The following is a 17,819-nucleotide window of genomic DNA, read 5'->3' as shown; positions in this document are numbered from 1 at the left end:
AAGCCGGTTTTTATTTGCAGAAGTGGGGCTGAGAAGCTTAATCGCAATCGTGTAGAGCCCCTTTCAATAAAATAAGTTAACCTACACGTCTCCCTTGCTTGCCGCCGCCATCCTGTAGTATTTCTATTAATCGCAGTTAATTAAGGACGCATAATCACAATGGTGACTTTAATCCTCATGTACCGCCTTCTTCGCATGTTCTGTATATTGCATCGTGCTGCACTTTGTGTTCTTGTTTGATGTGCGCCAGTATAAAACGTCAAGGCCGTTCCACTGCCCTTCAACAAACGTTTGTTGTTATTACTATTATGTCGTTGTCGTCATCATAATTGTCAAAATAGCTGTGTCGGTTGATTTTATCCGTATCTGACCTCCCCACCTGAAATACGCACAAGGTTGGATGTTACTTGTAAAGCAAACTATCGCTCTTAAACATCGGTTTCGTAGGGTCTTTATTCCTCTTCGTCGCTACCATCAAGGCGACTCACATCTGGTTTTCATACGCGGTCTGCGGATAGATCTTTAGTCACGTATTTTGTCCGTGCAACTTTGCGGTCATTTCAGGCTTGCACTACCACTGACATAAACCAGAAAACAACCTACGTTCCATACATAATCCTGCTGGGGTGGTAACCGGTCATGTCTCGACTACAGGCCACATATACTATGCTATATAGAATCCATCTACTGCACAGTTTCTCAACTTAATTTTGTCGAAACTGGGCTCAACTTTTTAATGTGACAGCATTTACACAGTCGTCATGCAGTTACCTGCTTCTCTGTAACAAATTTCTCTGACTGGTCAAATTCCTGATGACGTCATCAGGTTCACATGGCCCCAAATGACCAATCAGAGAGCACTGCGAAATTTGAAATTTCCCACAAAATGCCCTGATTGGTCGAGAGAGGCAACGTGAACTTGTGACGTCATCACAATGTGCCTACCGGATTGTGAGCAAACTACCCATAGTTGCCAAATTAAATCCAGTTTCAACCTGCCCACAGTGCCGCTGCGCATGAGCCCTGCGGTAGCTCGAAAAGAGCAACCTCGGTTTCACAAACCCCACCGGTGGCTGTGTCTGAAACAGCCGACTACAGCGGCAGCGGTGCATCGCTTAACCGCTGCACCACTGCGCCAGTAAGGCTATGAGGATTCCCTGTGATATGCAAATGCTTTTGAGAGGTCGTGACGTCATCAGCAGCACGTGACCACCAGTGGACCAATCATAGGGCACCGCCAAAGTTTAAAATGTGAGGCATCACAAATTTGGAAGTTCGCCCACCCCAAAATTTTGGAAGCAGGCCCACCCCAGAAAACAGACTAAGGTGGATTAGTGGGTCGGATTAGTATAATCCCATGATATTCCAATCGAAGGTACTCGAGAAATCTCGAATGTGATGACTCATGCATACCATATAAGGGCAATGGCTCCGATTACAGCCGCAGTTTTGGCGGAAAAATCGCAAGAAGAGCATTAGATACTCATTAGACATTAGAGAACGTTATACTAAATGCTATTCCATTTTCTTTTTCAAGAATGTCGTTAAGGCCCTCAAGTTTTACAGCGCAGGTCATTGAGTTCCTGCGTTCCGCGTCGTAGTTATCGGCGCTGTCGCCGAAATACGCCAACTGGCAGGTGACGTGTGTAGGCGTGTGACAGGTGGCTTGGTAGTAGCAGTACGGATCGCCATTTGCCACGGCGAGAGCGTATGAATGGACAACCGGAAGGTTGCCGCCACGGGGAGATCCCGGAGTGTGGCTAGCAGCGCAACCCGCCCCCCGCCAGCGGTGGCAGGTGACGGGTGAAGAGGTGCTCTCGAATTTCGCATTATCAACTATCGTAATCGCCTGTAAATTTTTTCCACATTCCTTCCAAGCGGGTGTTTCACTTTTCTAGCATATTTTCCTTTTTGCCGTGTTGTTATGATTATTGCCATCTCCCCCAGCGTATATTATCTTTTCATTTTCCTATCCACATTCGTCTAATTTCTTAGCGTACTGTATTAGTTGATATCGTTAGTTGCCTGCACGATTTCTCAAGCACGTCATCACAAAGACCACGACACCACCATGCATGCAGGGGCGGATTTACGTGTGACTCTTAGAGGGGGCCGTCCTATTTGCCCAATGCATTTCTTGTGCTCTTTTTCGCCGAACAAATGGAGCTTTTCATGGCTTTTGTATTGAAAATTTCTCGCCCAGGAGGGATTGGGGAGGGGAATGGTGCATACTCCATTAGTTTCTCCGCGGCGCGCATGGGTGGCGCGATAAACACTGCTTGATTAATTACTTCGCTATGGTCAGCCCCAAAAGTGGTCAATAGTACTAGAAGAATGTGCAGCACAAATTGATGGCACGTACGGCTGAACAGCATCATTGAAGTCTTTCTGGCTTTCGCTACCGATCCTCAAGGTCGCGGGATCGAATCGCGGCCGCAGCGGCCGCATTTCTGCAGAGGCGGAAAAACTTATACCTATGCTTGCGTCATCACATTTCTCAGGAAACCCGGACAAATTGCGCTAAAATATTCCGGCCTAATGACGCCGGTGTCGCTTTAATCCTTGGTACAACATTAACACTGGCAGGCGCATTATTGCGGTGCAACTGGCTTCTAATCTTAATTCATTTAATCTAATTCAAAAATCAACCAGCGTTCAGCACAATCACACGCGCGCCACAAAAAGAAGCAGGTACTCGTTATACAAAAAAGGAATACAAAGTCCCGGAAGTTCGACCTAAGGCAGAGGCAAGGGAAAAAAAATACTCACACGGGGCGCTTTTTCTGAATACCCAGCTTAATTTCGCCCTCGAAGATTCCTCAAGCATCGGCGCTGTGCCGGATCAGGCGACGGGCAATATACAGACAGGATTCTGCTGAGTCCCCGTCTTCCAGTCTGAATAACTTTCGTATCGACTTCGCGAGCCCAGAGAAAAAGCTTGCAGTTTTGGAGCCCTTTTTCTTGAACAGCCGCATGAATAAAGAAAATGTGCTGAGTTAAAGAGTAAATTAAACAGATATGAAAAGGTGACAGTGCGGTTACAACCACGTTAATATTTAGACCGCCTTGGTACCTCTAAATATGGAAAGCAAAGAGCTCAGGTGACGTCACCACTTGTGTGCGCGATCTTGTGTGTTACTTTCCGACAGGCATTCGACGCGTCACCTTTTGTAAATGTAGGCTGCGTTAGAGGACTCGTTTCTCAGACTACGTGATTTACTTTAATAAACGAAAGTTTGTTACGGTGGCCTCTCGAATTGGCCAGACTTGCCGCCCTGGGAAAATGCATAACCTCCCAACGCGCCCGCGGTTTTCCGAACTGAACACGGCCAGGTCACAGGTGTTACTTTCAATTCTGCCGCCAGCGTTCACTTCATTGTTTTTGTCCCGTCACATTCGCGGCACAATCCAGCGCGGGTTTACGTTCACGAATTACACGTTTGAGAGCGCTGCTGACCCGGCGAGCGAGTTGATGGCAACGTGGGATTTTTTTTTTTTTTTGCATATTTCGCGTGCTTTCTTTTGTACGCGGAAAAAAAGTAATTTATAGCACACGTCAAAATAAAAACTTATGAATTAGACGCCTTTTTGGGACGCTCTACAATTTGGCACTGGAACTTTCGCGGAAAACGCAATAGGCGGTGAATTAATTTTGTTTTCAATTTAATCAACTATTCAATTCAATAAAATATCAAAATTACTCTGACTTTGGTTGGAGTTGCTTTCACAAGTCATGCTCCGATATAGTATTTTTTAAACATTGCCTAAAGCTAGCGAGGACGCCTGCTATAGGGAAAATGAACAAGGAAGCAAAAACACTTGCATTACGGTGTAGAAGTGGAACGTGAGTGCAAACGACGCGAGAATCCGACTGGTGCAGTTTTTGGGGTGCTGCTTTCAACCAATGCAATCAAAATCTGCGAGGATTTCTGTTCACTTCAGCGAAAACAGACGCCATGTCGTATCCTGCAATTCTTTGTTTCTGTATATCCGACAGAGTACTGGTGAAAAATACAGGGTTTGGCCAGATGTCCTTCTATCCTTCTCCGACTCTGTGTTGTCGTTTTGCATACCGAAGTCACTATTACGTGCAGGTTAATACAGCGCGCGCACCCGTGATTGCTACGTGCTGTCCCATTAAAGCCTTATACACTTAACGAAATCCAAGTAGACCGGTAGGCTGCTTATCCCCGTCATCAGTATTTTTATTCGTAATAATTACGACTAAATTGGAAACGCTGACTTCCGAGAAGTCAGCGTATAAGGAGCTGTTACAAATTTGTTTTCTGTATTTCATACCAGGGTGTGCTGATGCGAGTACCGCTCGCAAGAAAATCCCAATGCATGCGCATTGTTTCTTAACGAATGCCCAGAGGTGAGATTTAGTCGGGCAAAGAAAAGTGCAGATCTAACAGGGCGGCTATTTAAGTCACGATACGTAGTTCTTCCGAACGAGCGAAGTCTGGCAGGTAAATCCACCAACGAGTGATATGTCCAAGGGGGAGGTGGAGCCTTCGCCTTTCTCTCTACATCAAGTTCTTAACAGGTGTGCCAGCAGCAGATGTCTTTTAATTATGCATACGTGTGTGTATGAAGACTGGTGGCGTTACGTGATTCGCACAAACAACTTGGTCAAGTGAAGCAAAGCGGCGACCTCCACAACAATAGAAGGCTCAAAACATTCCTTATTACAAAAACTTAACTTTACTCAGAGGCGTGGTTATATAAAAAGAAATTAAGTTTTGCTTATTCCTTTGCGCATCACGCACTCTTCAGTAAAGCAAAAAACATACATCAAAATCTGCTAAGCAGTTTTTGCTGTTTGTTTTTTTCTTCCTTTAGGCGAGGTAGTTACGGTCAAAGTCCCGGACGCTGGCAATTTCCGCTGCTTCCAATGTCGTTTCAAAAATGGGTCGTTAACAGGAAGAGGAATTTTTACGAAGCCAGGTGCGAGCATCGCGTTTCCAAAGAAAATTGCGTTGCGTTCGACATTCGAAACACGCCGCATGCGGGCGCTTCTAAAGAAAAAAAAAGAAACAAAAACAAATAAAGACGCCGTCAGCTTCGTTGCTTTCTTGGGGCAGAGAGCGGAAAGTAAAGCGATAGATCAAAAGCTTGCGGTTTCCTTTCTCCCGCATATACACGGTTTGGCCCGTTTCCTCTTCCAGCACGGATAAAAAAAAAAAAAAAGAACAGAAAAATTGTTTCCTTGATTTCGTGTTTTCGACTCGCGCTGTAAGAGGCGCCTTATGTAGCGCGACAGACGTGCGCAGAAATGCGTTATACTCGCTTCCCGGGCCCCACTGGCGGCTCCGCTATACGTTTGCGGTGAACGATTTCTTTTTTTGCTTCCTACCGCAGCGCGCCTTGCGGCGGGGAGCACCTCTGACTCGGTTTTAATCCGCCGTCGACTAAATACATCGAAGTGGTTTGTTGCGGCCGCGCTTCCTGGTTCGGCGCGTCAATAGCATTTCGTCAGTTCCTCGTCTTGTTCGACGCCGCTGCAGACGCGGAAGCAGATCCGGCTGAAGCTCCGATATGCTCGGCTTACCGCTCACAATTTTGTACGCACATGCTTTGCTTCGACGCACGTCCGTTCAAACTTTTTTTTTTTTTTTTTTTTCACTGTGCCTCCTCTGTTCTTGCTGCTGCTGCTGCGCTGTTTTTCTTGCGAGCGTGTGCTCAGTGCCCGGTTATGCTCCGGGGTGGGCGGCCGCGTGCTTGCACTGTTCTGTCCTTCGGGGGCATACAGCGGAAGCCAAGGTGCTCCCGCAAGTCCCAGCCTTTGGAAAGCCGCAGCGCTCTTTGTGCCCCTATTCCGGCCCGAACCAAAACATTTCGATCTTATGAAAACTGTTCGAAGCGCCTCGGGCGGAAAGAAAAGGAAATGGAACCAATGCTTGCCACGGCGTATGCGTGGCCTGATTGAAACTCTGTGTAAACAAACCTACGGGCGCGGCGCCAACTGCATGCGATTATAGCTCTCTCGTTTTCGTAGAATTCGCATTCCGGCTTTTTCTCCTCCTTTTGTTGCCGTTCATTTATTTTTTTTTTCCAAGCTGGCACACTAATACTATTCTTATTCTGATTTCAGCTTATCTCCACGCTGACTTAATTTCTACCCCGACTGCCACGACCCGGTATGGAGGCTGGAAATCTTGGTTTTGCAGAAGAAAAAAAAAAGAAAGAGAAGAGAACTGTGCTACTACACGAGCGTGAACCAACGGGGAGCATCAATCAGAGGTCTCCGTAGCATCGCTAGACCTGTTGAGTAAGTTTTATTTAGATTTGCCCAATGTCTTGTTTCGATTTAAGCTTGTAAAACCTTATAGTAGTTCTATGTCATGCCACGCACTGCCATTGCAAAAGTGTGCGCTGTAATTTAAAAATAACTTTCTCAAGCTCATCATTCTTTGCCGATGATCACGCTCCGAGTTCCAGGGCAAATTTTTCGCCGCACTATTTCACTAGTTCAGCTGCTAACTCAACCACAGGGAGTTCCCAGCAAGTTGCAGCCAGGCACTGCTTCAAATACGCACGGAGTACTGCAAACCGGGATGGAACAGCAAGTTTCGCATTAGCGAAATCACGCCGCTGCCACTGCGAGGCGCACGTATCTTCGAGCGCTTGTACGCGCACGTATAACGCAAGGAAGCACCGCGCGAATAATTTACGAGCGAAAAAAAAAAAACGCGCGTAGTTTTCGAAGAGTTTCCTTGCCACGACTGCGTAGAGACAGAATAGTGGGACGCCGCGTAATTTTCGCTTCTCGCGTATTTCACTGCTTCGTTCAAAAACCTTGCCGTGCGTTCAGTGTGCACGCTAACAAGTTTCGCCCCTGTTCCTTTGTTACCCCGCAACCTCCTCCAATTAGGTAGGAGAGCCCGTGGAAACGTGCGGCACGCGAGTATTGTTTGGAAGAAACATGGAGCCTGGAAACGCCAATGAGTAATTTATACTGCACTACATGGGCGCGCCTTCTTGCCACACACTCGAGACAGGAAGCGCGTGGCGCCAAGCTATTCCGTTACAAAGCGACGCGCCCCGAATGCGCGCGACTCGACGGCAAATTATTCGGTACGCGGCGCTGTCATTCTGGAGTTGCGTTCGCTATTCGTTAGGTTCGAAGAACAGCGCAGGGGAGCGCAGTTCTGATTACGTGAAGAATGTGAGCAATTGGCAGAACTTCGAGACGTCGCTCAAGTGAGGCACGCTTCGTTCGCAAGCATGTCCAGCATTCTTGGGGGAAAATTTTGCATTGTATTCGATTTAAGCTGCAAAAGCTTGTAGTAGTTCTATGTCATGCCGTGCATTGCCATTGCAAGAGTGTGCGCTTTAACTTAAAAAGAACTTTCTCAAGGTATTCAAGCTGTTCACTTGGAAATACTGTAAGCTACTGTTGTGGAAATATTGAAGATAATTGTCCATTCTTCCGATGCATAGCGAGATATTTCTTTTGTATGTTTCCTATCGCTCGCATCGAGCAGTTAGGACTGCCATAGAAAACCAATGGCGAACGTTTTTGTCGATACGAAAAACGTTAATAGCACAAGAATACAAGCGTGCTCACGGGATATCTGCGGATATATTAATTGTTAAATTGACAACCTACAATATATGAAAAAAATGTGTTCATTAACACTTTCCCGTTGAAAAATGCTTTAGTACAGGATTTTTTGTAGGTTATTGAAGAAAACAAAAAGACCTCATGGAAAGGCCACGCCGAGCTGAAGGTCAGTGGAAGTCCATCAACAAGTTAAGACCATACCGCTGACTTTTAATTAAGAACAGCGCGAGATATGGTGGCGAAACATCCGATCGAAAAAATCTGGAATATTTAGCTAACGCCTTGAGCGAAGGTTTTCATGTTCAACTACGCCACAATAAGGATACAGCTTGTAAGGATATCGAAACGGCGCTCCATATTCCAGTTAGCAGCCCCTTTGATACGCGGTACGCTGTGCGTTTTTTTTTTTTTACTTTACACCTGTTGGTCAGTCTCATAGGACTTCATCAACGCTTTTGTTATGTGTTTTCGTTTGTTTTTTTTTTACTGTAACAGAGTGTGTGCGTCTTTCAGTGTTATCATTCGCGATGCAGTGCCAGTGTTCTAAAGCAAGAAGCTAAACAGGCTCCAAGTTTTGTTCTCAAATCTAGTTATCAGGGTATTAACGAAAGCCATTCGGTACGGATAGAATTATATTAGGCAAGTAAACCAGCAAAGAACAGTCAGTGACAAGTACGTGTTTCTTTCGCAAGCCATTTATTCGCTCGTTCAGCTGTCGATTTTCAAAACCCTTTAGAAGTAGAACATTGTTTGCTTGTGTATGTTGAAAACGTTTAAATTCATTAATGAAGGGGCAGTATTCCATAACATATTAATGCCCACAAGTTTCCAATGCATTGTTTTTGTGCTCCTGTTCATTTATTCGGTCCTTCGCTCTTGCATAAAATTGCGGGGAACACTTAAGTCCCGCCTTAAGCGCACGATACGATAGCGTTAATGGGTTAATGCCCGTATACTATATGAGATAGTACATATGAGATGTTAACTTCAATAAACAAGCTGGGTAGTACTCCTGAAGAAAAAAATAATAATGCTCGAATATAAGCCTCGTTTTTTAAGCAATTAATCGAGCTGCCCTGCTCCCTTGAGCTAATCGTCGAAGTTAAAGCTCAACACAAAGGATCAAAACTACGGTTTAGCGATAGCGTCGAACTTAATATAAATGCGCAGCAGGTGATTGACACGATTGCAACAGATGCGTCAAGTGCATTGAGTTAGCAAAACCTAGTTGTTTGAACCATCCGGCACTGAACAATGTGTTTGCGGCATTTGAAGTGTAACTAGATACATTAGGAAGGCCAGGAAAATAAAGAAAAATAAAAGTGTCCTGCCCCTCCCTTTTACTCCCTTTTACAGTGGACAGCTTACTCCCATTTTACTCCTTTATGCTCAGGCCGCCGCGGTGGCTCAGTGGTTATGGTGCTCGGCTGCTGACCCGTAAGACGCGGGTTCGATCCCGGCCGCGGCGGCTGGAATTTCTTTGGAGGCGAAATTCTAGAGGCCCGTGTACTGTGCGATGTCAGTGCACGTTGAAGAACCCCAGGTGGCCGAAATTTCCGGAGCCCTTCACCACGGCGTCCCTCATAGCCTTAGTCGCTTTGGGACGTTAAACCCCATAAACCAAACCAAACCTTTATGCTCAGAGTGTATACAGGTGTTTGGTTTGATGGGTTTACCGGATTTAACTTTTCATAATACCGGGCTATGCGCTACAAACGAAATAGGGTTTCGGTCAGCGGTGGACATTTTGTTTAAAATAGGCGGAGTTTGAATATATTAACGAGTTTTCTGCGGAATTCTGCCGCATAAGAAAAAATAAAGGCAATATTTTGATAGACGCCACTCATAAATTTTTCCAATGCCTTGGTTTCTAATCATTCGTCCAGTATTGCAAAGGCTCGCTTCTTATAAGTTGTGGACCAAGGTTTGAACACTTATTGCAAAGACAGCAGCATAGAGCGCCTGATTTATGCCATTCGAGCATACAGACATGATGGCCTGAGCTTAGCCAAGGTAGTGAACGTACATGTACAAAAACGCGACTTTGGCGGCAGTATAAGGGTCGCCAACTCGGCGAGTTCTTGTGTCCTAGACCATCAACTGCTAGATATGTTGTTGCAACTGTAAGAAACAGTCAGGACGAGCGATAACTCACGAGCCGCAAAAAAAAAAAAAAAAAAAAACGTGGCCCTCTGTCAGATCGGCATGAATATTGGCCCCTTCTGCCGCCAGAATATTCTGCACCTCTCACGCGTTTCCAATCACTGAAGTCCTGAAAAGCGGCAGCATGTCTCCTCGGTCGAATAGATATCGGTGTCTCTGTTCCGTCGGCGAGTACAAGGTTCCCTATAGAGTGTTGCATGGCAGGCTCAAGCATATACTCAGAGAACGTGTAGAGGAGGTCCCTGATACGGCTTTTGCGTGCACGAACAGAGCATGAAAGGAGGGCCGTGCGTTATCAGTGATTTACATGTCTTGGTGATACACACCGTCATTCCTTCCCATCGTGCACCAGACAAACGGCGCAAATTGTTGATAGCATGCCTTTTCCTCTGGTTCCAATCGATTCACAGGTGAGGCATTGGTCCAGAGGTGCACATAAATAAATAGTCATCATCAGTAGCAGCAACCTGACTACGCCTACTGCAGGGAAAAGGCCTCTCCCATGTTTCTCCAATTAACTCTGTCCTTTGACAGCTGCGGCCACCGTATCCCCATAACCTTCTTAATCTCATCCGCCCGCCTAACTTTCTGCCGCCCCCTGCTACGCTTACCTTCTCTTGAAATCCACTCCGTTATACTGTCTTCGCATTGCATGCCCTGCCCAAGCCCTTTTCTTCCTCTTGATTTCGACTAGGATGTCATTACCCCGCGTTTGTTCCCTCACCCACTCCGCCGCTTCCGATCTCTTAACGTTACGCCTATCATTTTTCTGTTCATAGCTCGCGGTGTTGTCCTTAACTTGCTTAACCAGGCCTGGGCTGCGGCATGATCTCGTGAATAGAACCGACAACGCACTCCCTCACCAGAGCAGGATTTGGGCCACCCTGGTGTAGTACTTGGCCACAACTTCTGTGAACAAACCAATTAACATAAATAGTAGGGAGCGCCAAAATATTTTAGTCGTTGGCCGCAAGTGCAAAAAACATTACAAGCGTCTAAAAGCCGTAACAGTTTGTGCTGGAAAAGAAGCATGTCATTTCCTGGAAGATACCGGTTCACCAAATGCCTTTTTTATAACGCTGCTAAGTCAAGTATTAAGAAGTTGTAGCAAGCACGGAACGCATGCGGCGCTCTATGTGCAAATGGCTTTAGCCTAGATATTTTCAACCTAGGTAATCGAATAAAGTAGCAACTGATGCTAAGGAATCGTACGTCGGGTTGAAAGTAGAGCAACAAAAAGCACCTCCCTGTGGTCTCCTCAAGACCCGTGTTCCCCTGAGGAGGTTGCAAGGAACGTCTTTCAGCCAGCCACTGAATAAGTTGTTGATTGCACTGCTAGTTTTTCTTCTTTTTTTTTTTTTTTTGAGGGGGAGGGGGGTTGAATTAAACAGCTGATGCGTCCGATTTTAGCTTGTGAAATAATGATGATGAAAAACTTACCCTTATTTACGATTCGCAGTACAGCTGGTATGTAGAGCGGAAATAAATCCCCGTTAAGTGTCCCCTGTCTCATTCGCTGCGATGTCGACTTGTATGAGTATTTGTTCTCGTTTATCCTCTTAAGACCCTTCATAATATTTCAGGGTGCATTAATTGTGCCTAAACAATACAGCGATGCCAGCTACACGCTGAAAACTAAGACCAGAAACAAAGGTTTCTTCTGACGTACGATGAGGGCTTTGAAGCTTGTCGCGATGAATCTAATCCGTACCTATAGGCTGAGCTTGTCCGTGTTGTCATTCGCTGGTCCCTTGTTATGCAGAGAAAAAAAAAAACGAAATGACCAACAAACGTGTCTTTATAACGAGGAGAGCATATGGGTAACAACTTGCAAGGCTTGCAAGTTGCTAAATTTGAGGCATTCCCTTTAATTCGCGTGTACACCGAGTGCGCTTCAGTAGGCCGGTCAACAAGTGGCCAATAAAGCCAACTTGCATGCGTGCGCAGGCCTTTTGCTGAGCAAACGGTAAATAGCCATTCGTTTCTTTTTAGTTTTGCGTGGTCCATCGTTTTACAAATTGAGCGATCTAGGGACAGGCAACGTGTCGCAATATTCAGACGTTAAGTCCGAAAACGTGCGTGTCATGACAAAATATCTGGTAATGCCAAACGCACGCTGACAGTGACCGCAGCCGTTTCTGTCAGCTGTCAGAAAAGATAAAGCGCCTATTTGTGTTTTCTTTTCATGCTTCCGGTGCGAATCCAGAACCTGTCGGGCCACGGACTACTGCTCCACGCTCGTCTTGTCGTTTCCTTTCCAAGCTATGGAAAGCTTGACCACGGAAGGTGAGACTTGGTTGACACTGAGATGAGCGCGACAACAAAGGCTAGGTGAAGGCCGCGAATGCAGCCCGAAAGACGTGCAGGGTGCCACAACCGGTTCCGCGTGGGCAGTGCACGCAGCAAGCCTCAGTCCGGCGTTCAACGCCCGCTGTCCGTCCGCGCTGTCCTCGTGGGACACGCAGATGCGAGCAGCGCGCGTTGAAGAGGCCCCCGGCGCCGTGACACGTCGTGCGCGCGCGTCACTTACCAGTGGTGAAGTCTTGAACCGGAGCCGCGGCGGAGGAGCGGGTTTCCCCTTGGCGCGCTTAGCGGGACCGCGTGGCCGGGCCGCGCTGAGTGGTGGGCATCACGAGCCGGCTGTCGGGAGCGGCGTGCCGGGGCGCGGGCAGAGTTCGGAGTGCCGGTGGCGCTGGCGCTCTGCGAGAACCCCGCGGCGGACATCGATCTCGCGTGGACCCGTCCGCCAATGGGAGCGGACCGCGCGGCGCGCGAACGCGGGGCCTGGTGCCGCTTCGAACACGGCGTGCTCTTCTTTAAGAGGGGGGCGCCGACACTGGCCTGCCCACGTCCCGACAAACTTCTCGAGGACTCGTGCGTTCGTACTCGGACGACCTACCGCTCGAACAGCTGCGGCGCCCTCGAACTTCTCGTCGCGCCTGTTAATTGAAAAGTGCCGTGTACGCCGAAGAAGTTAGCCTCGAGCGTCGTCCCTGAGAGCTTTCGGGTCGATCCTCACTCGCTATAACGTTATCCGTGGCAGATCCCTGAACCGAAGCAATCATTGCTTTTTAGGCACTGTTAACCGGTGGGACTTTGGAGTGGTTTCTCTATTTTGTTTTTTGTAAGCTCAAAGTTTATTCAAAAATGTATACAAAGCTTTCACGTTCCCAGAACAGAAAGAGATCCCAAATTTGAGCACTGTAGTGGGAACTCTTATCGAAAGGCTTATCAGGAACAGCTGTGCATCTGATGAGTCGGAGGAGCAAGCGAACAACTGACCGAACTTACGGCGTGATAAGAATCATGATGCACAGTGCAGAGAGAGGGGAAAACCTAACCTGGAACAAAAGGATAGAGAGCTTGAGTGGGGTATTTTGGTTGGCTACCCTATAATGGGAGAAAGAAATTAAAACATCAAAAATAAAAGACAGCAAAGTGCACGTGCACGCTAGAAAGCTCACGACAGAATCAGTTGAGAGATGTCTGTGAGAATTAGAGGAGATGACAGCTGGCCGGCGATCGATAAGTAAGCAGCCAGCTCTTCCGAGACGACTATAGAAAGTGATCATAAAGAGCTTCTTAATTCAATACAGGGATACGATTGTAGGAGAGACTTTCGTGCCTCCAGTGCTCGCGTGGACATCAGTGATAAGAGCACGATGAAAAAAAGAATAGAGAGTACCACACGTGATTGGAACTAGCGGATACCGAGTCTCGTGAAGGTTTCTCCATCTGCTCTGCTGTATCTGAGCTCTTACTGCTTTTATTTTCCTTTCGTTTCTTGCCTCACTTTAACGGCGCAAAAGAGCCGCTGTGCTGTTCCCACAGATTAAAGGGTAACTCCTGGCTTCATTGAAGGTTTTTGAGTTGTGGATTTCACGGTGTTAATTGAAGTTTCTTTTCTCCTATTCAATAAATTGCTTTGCCAAATGATGAGTGAGAGATTTCAGGACAGAGAAAAAAATATAAACAGGACACCAATACTGGAACTGAAATCCACAGCCGCAAGCAGCGCTTTGAGTAGAGTAGCTGTAACATCTCAAACTTGGTCAACAAGCCCCAGTGCGCGCGTTAAATGGCTAAACTAACGACTGTCGTCGACGACCTTGTTCATTAAGGAAGTGAAATGACCGAAAACAAGCTTATAATTTTTTCCATATTCAAGCACAGGAGTGCTTTACTTAGCTTCGGCATATGTTTGTGACGTAGCCAACGTAGAGTTTCCTGTTCAGATTGTCCTACCCGAGATCACGAAATATGTATAGTGTAGCGTTAAAAAAGTTCTTTGCGCGCGCAGAAAAAAAAAGAACTACAAAATTCCGACGAACACTTGGCATGGATTATTAAGACAGAGGGAGGAACGTCGATAAGTGGTCAATATAAAGCGCGTGCCTCGAAAAAAAAAAAAATCAGCTGTGATTTCGGAGTGTCATAGTTGCGAAACTATACAGACGACGACTATGGGCGGCAGGCCGAGACGGAAAGAAGCCTTTGGTTTCGTTGCTGGCTGGATTGACACAAAGGTCTGTCAGCGTTCTGATATGGTGACCAGTCCCCATGGTGACGACCAAACGACTCAAAGATGGAATCACTGACACCTGAGCTCTCATTACTGTGAATTAGCTAAGCTATCAAGGGCTACCCGTTCTTCCTTCTTCAGGCACTGATAATTCATACTTATTTGCTTCTACACGTATTAACTAAATTACTGCTGTCTGAGGCGTAGAAATAAAACACGAACTCCTCTGGAGGCATCCAAAATAGCAGACGATAGCTGCATCACGTAACCTTAAATATGCGTCGTCGCAGTAGTACTCTTCACCGCACCTGCAATATTAAACAAAAAAAAAAACAGCCCAGTATTTTCTCTTTCGCCGAGGAGAAGGAAAAGTGCGTGAATTTTCTAAGCTAAGAAAGAGGATGTCGGCTTTCGCGCATAGGAATATTCTGCGAGGGGGAAGCCAAGGTAAACGAGAAAAAAAAATGGGCACATTGGCGACGAACTCGAAAGATGTCAGCAGACCACAACATTGAGCTTCGTCGGGCCCAGCTACGAGGCGTATTTATTCAGGATCTCCAAGAGATGACCGGAGCTGAGCAGAACCACGCGTCTCGGTTTGGGCCTATAGAAGAAAATGTTCAGAAAGCGAAAATAAAGATAAATAAAACGCATGTGTGCAGGCGCGTAGAGGGTCAGCATCTGGACACGGTCTCAACTAATCCCAAAGAAGACCAGGATGAAGAGGTCGTTTGCTCATTCCACTCTCGTGCATCACGCGTCATTCGGGACCAACAACAACAACCGTGCCCTCGAATCGCGCTCGGCGCAAGCCACCCAGCGAGCGGGCCACGCCTGCTGCAAGGCGGCTGCAGTACTCAGGGCTTATGTCTCCACCACTCGCTGGCACCAACGTAAGTCACCCCATGCTGCCTCACAGGCCGTCAAGACGATACTATGCCTAGCAGGGCTTGTAAACCGAGCCTCCTGACAGCACGGGCGGGCTTCGGAGTGAGCAAAGCTTGACAATTCGCGCAAGTGCGGAGCATTTCCAGCACGTCGAAGGGCTGCTCCCGCATGGCCCATACCAACATGGCCGCAACATCATGACTCTGGTTCTCGATCACGCTGACAAGCGATTCCCCGCTCTTCACGCATCCTGTGCCTTTGGGACATCCGGTCTCTACTCGGTCAAAGAATCGGATGAACTTGAGATCTGGCTGGGATGGCGTGTCCGGCATGCTGTGAAAGTCCTCCGCCTTTCGATCTATCCCTTCGCGGAGACATCTGGATTGCGTGCGCCACCGTTCCTTCACGTCATCACCGACTTGGACGAATTTGCAGACTGGCTCCAAGAGCTCTTCATCATCCTCCAGAAGAGCTTGCACCATCTGGCCTCCTTGACGCCAAAGAAGACGAGGAAGAACATGCGCGCCGGCTCCAAGAGTTTGTCCAAGTTGCTGGCGGGGCCCTTCCTGCTTTGCTTGGGGCATTTCTACCATGGGCCTCCTCGGCGTCAGAGAAGACAGGGAAGAACTTGCGAACCTGCTGCTGCTGGCTCCCGTCCAGACTCGGTTCCAGCGTCATGAGGGAGACCCTGCTGAAATGGGCTTGCCGACACGGTCGCCTTAGAACGTTTTCCAGCAGGATGCCCAAGTCAAACAGCTGCAGGTTGCCCTCCAGCAGCAAAGCAACGAGCGTGGAAGCTGCCGTAGTCTACGTTGTTGTTCCATCTCGGCCCCGACGAATGATAATGAACGTGTGGAGTGGCCGCAAGTTTATTCCGCTCCGCGATACACCCCCGCCACCCCTGATGGCAGTGTCATTACCATCGACAGCCGCTGTACTTCTTTCTCCGGTGGAGACTCCGAGCCTCCAGCTTGGAGTCTTGGCGGAGAAGCGACCAGAAATCAGCCTAATAGTAAAGACGGTTTGTTATTCACCAAGTGTAAACTTACACTGAGTACTTACTATGTTTTCTGCAAACTGCGTACCAATTAGGTCATCTTCTTGCGTAACGACCTTGGCTACAGGTTCCTGAACGACGGTCAGCACAATTGGACGTCTGAGGCTCTGACGTTAACCCTGGCCGAGGGTAATACCATTGCTCTCGATATTCAGGCATTTTCCGATATCCCAGCGGCTGAGTGTCTCAACTTATGAGGCCTAAATATCCTCATGGAACTTCAGTGATTGTTGGCCCTATGTATGCAGTGCCATGCGGCTTCCGCGGTTAAGTATGAGTTTTTTCTGAGGTACGTTCTTGCATTTCGCAGTCAGGGACCTCAAACATTCGTTTTCTGTGTCCTGATGGTATGCCAGGGGCTTGTGGATTGGCTTGAAGGTTCTTCCTGAGAAGCTGGGGCGATATCCTTGCCGTGAAATCTGAGCAATCAACTGCCTGTGTCTGCTGCCAGATGCTAATCTTGTGAGAAATTGAGTATTTTGTGTTATAAGGCAGATGAATTTGTAAGGTATGGCCGTAAGGAAGAAAAAACTCAAAAAGCATAAACAGATTCCAATACTTCAATAAAGTGCATTGGTAAGTGGGTTGCCTTTGGGTGAGAAGTCAAGTCAAATAACTGTAACCCTGCAAAATGAAAGGAACTGCACATGCGCTAGAGGACATCTGCAGTAGAGCCCACTTATAACGGCCGCAGGTATAACGAACACTCGTTTACGAACGCTTGCGGTGGTACCGTCAAAATATCCATTGGGATCAATTCTGTGGGCGCACAACTCGATTATAGCGTAGGAGAAGGCGTCTTAAGCTAGGCCCACGTTTTTACGCCGTTAAACCGAATATGACGTGCGAAAGCACTTGGTTTCGGATTAACTTGACGTTGCCTAAACATTGCGCAACTTGTCCTTCGAATTCGCCCGACTTTTGCCCAGACATTGTCTTACATTGTACTCCAAGGCAATTTCTTTTAAACTTTCGTACCATGTGACCTTCCTCTAGTAGCACCATATCCAAGTCATTTCATCTCAAAGGTCAAGAGTCAAAGATCAAGGTTCAAAAGTCAAGGCTTCAGAGACCCATCGGCTTTTTCAGGATGGCTGTGAAGTAGTACTTGCGCACTAAAAGGCGGAATTGAAATTAGGTAACCGCCGGTCAAGCACTCGCCGATCGCCTAAAAGGTCACTCATTGCCCGAATGTGCACCGGCTGGTGAAAGCATCCGAAGTGGAAACAGAAGTTACTGCTTATATTAGTGGATCAAGTAACGGCAGCGATCTAAAAAGTTTCAATGCCTTGCTGGCTACGCTGTCCAGGTATGCGCCGCCTGCCCAGTCGGCTCCACCTTTTGCGCTGCTACTGTGTACAGGTAAAACCAGATAGCAGACAGTGCATCTGATACATTCTGCTGATACAGACAGTGCGATGCGTTGCTTTCGTCGCTCCATACGCCCAGGGACAGAATAGGCAACGCACTTGAAAACAGACGCAATCAGACGCATGTAGATTTGTGGCAATGCGTCGTTGATGCATAGCTGGCCAGATGTTGACTCGGATGACTACGTTCGCGCGGAGACCACATCGCAGAGCCGTGCTCTGAAGGAGTCGTTGTACGCAAAGTACGAGCAC

General features: G+C 47.4%; 1 protein-coding gene across 2 annotated transcripts in view; it reads right to left on the bottom strand.

Moving 5' to 3' along the window:
• LOC149350274 (uncharacterized) overlaps positions 1–17,819 on the bottom strand; it is a 297,408-nt gene that overhangs the window by 233,461 nt on the left and 46,128 nt on the right. The window contains exon 1 of one of the 2 annotated variants that reach the window (XM_089579277.1): positions 12,261–12,419. The exons of the other annotated variant lie outside the window; for it this stretch is intronic. The gene's annotated coding sequence lies outside the window, so the exon portion shown is untranslated. Of the gene's footprint in view, positions 1–12,260; positions 12,420–17,819 lie in introns of those variants that run through there. 2 annotated transcript variants of the gene reach the window in all.

Source organism: Amblyomma mixtum, chromosome 3, assembly GCF_055824585.1.
Source record: "Amblyomma mixtum isolate Tamu chromosome 3, ASM5582458v1, whole genome shotgun sequence".
Taxonomy (NCBI): domain Eukaryota; kingdom Metazoa; phylum Arthropoda; class Arachnida; order Ixodida; family Ixodidae; genus Amblyomma; species Amblyomma mixtum.
Note: the sequence above shows the minus strand (reverse complement) of the source record. Positions and strands in the feature narration are given on the sequence as shown.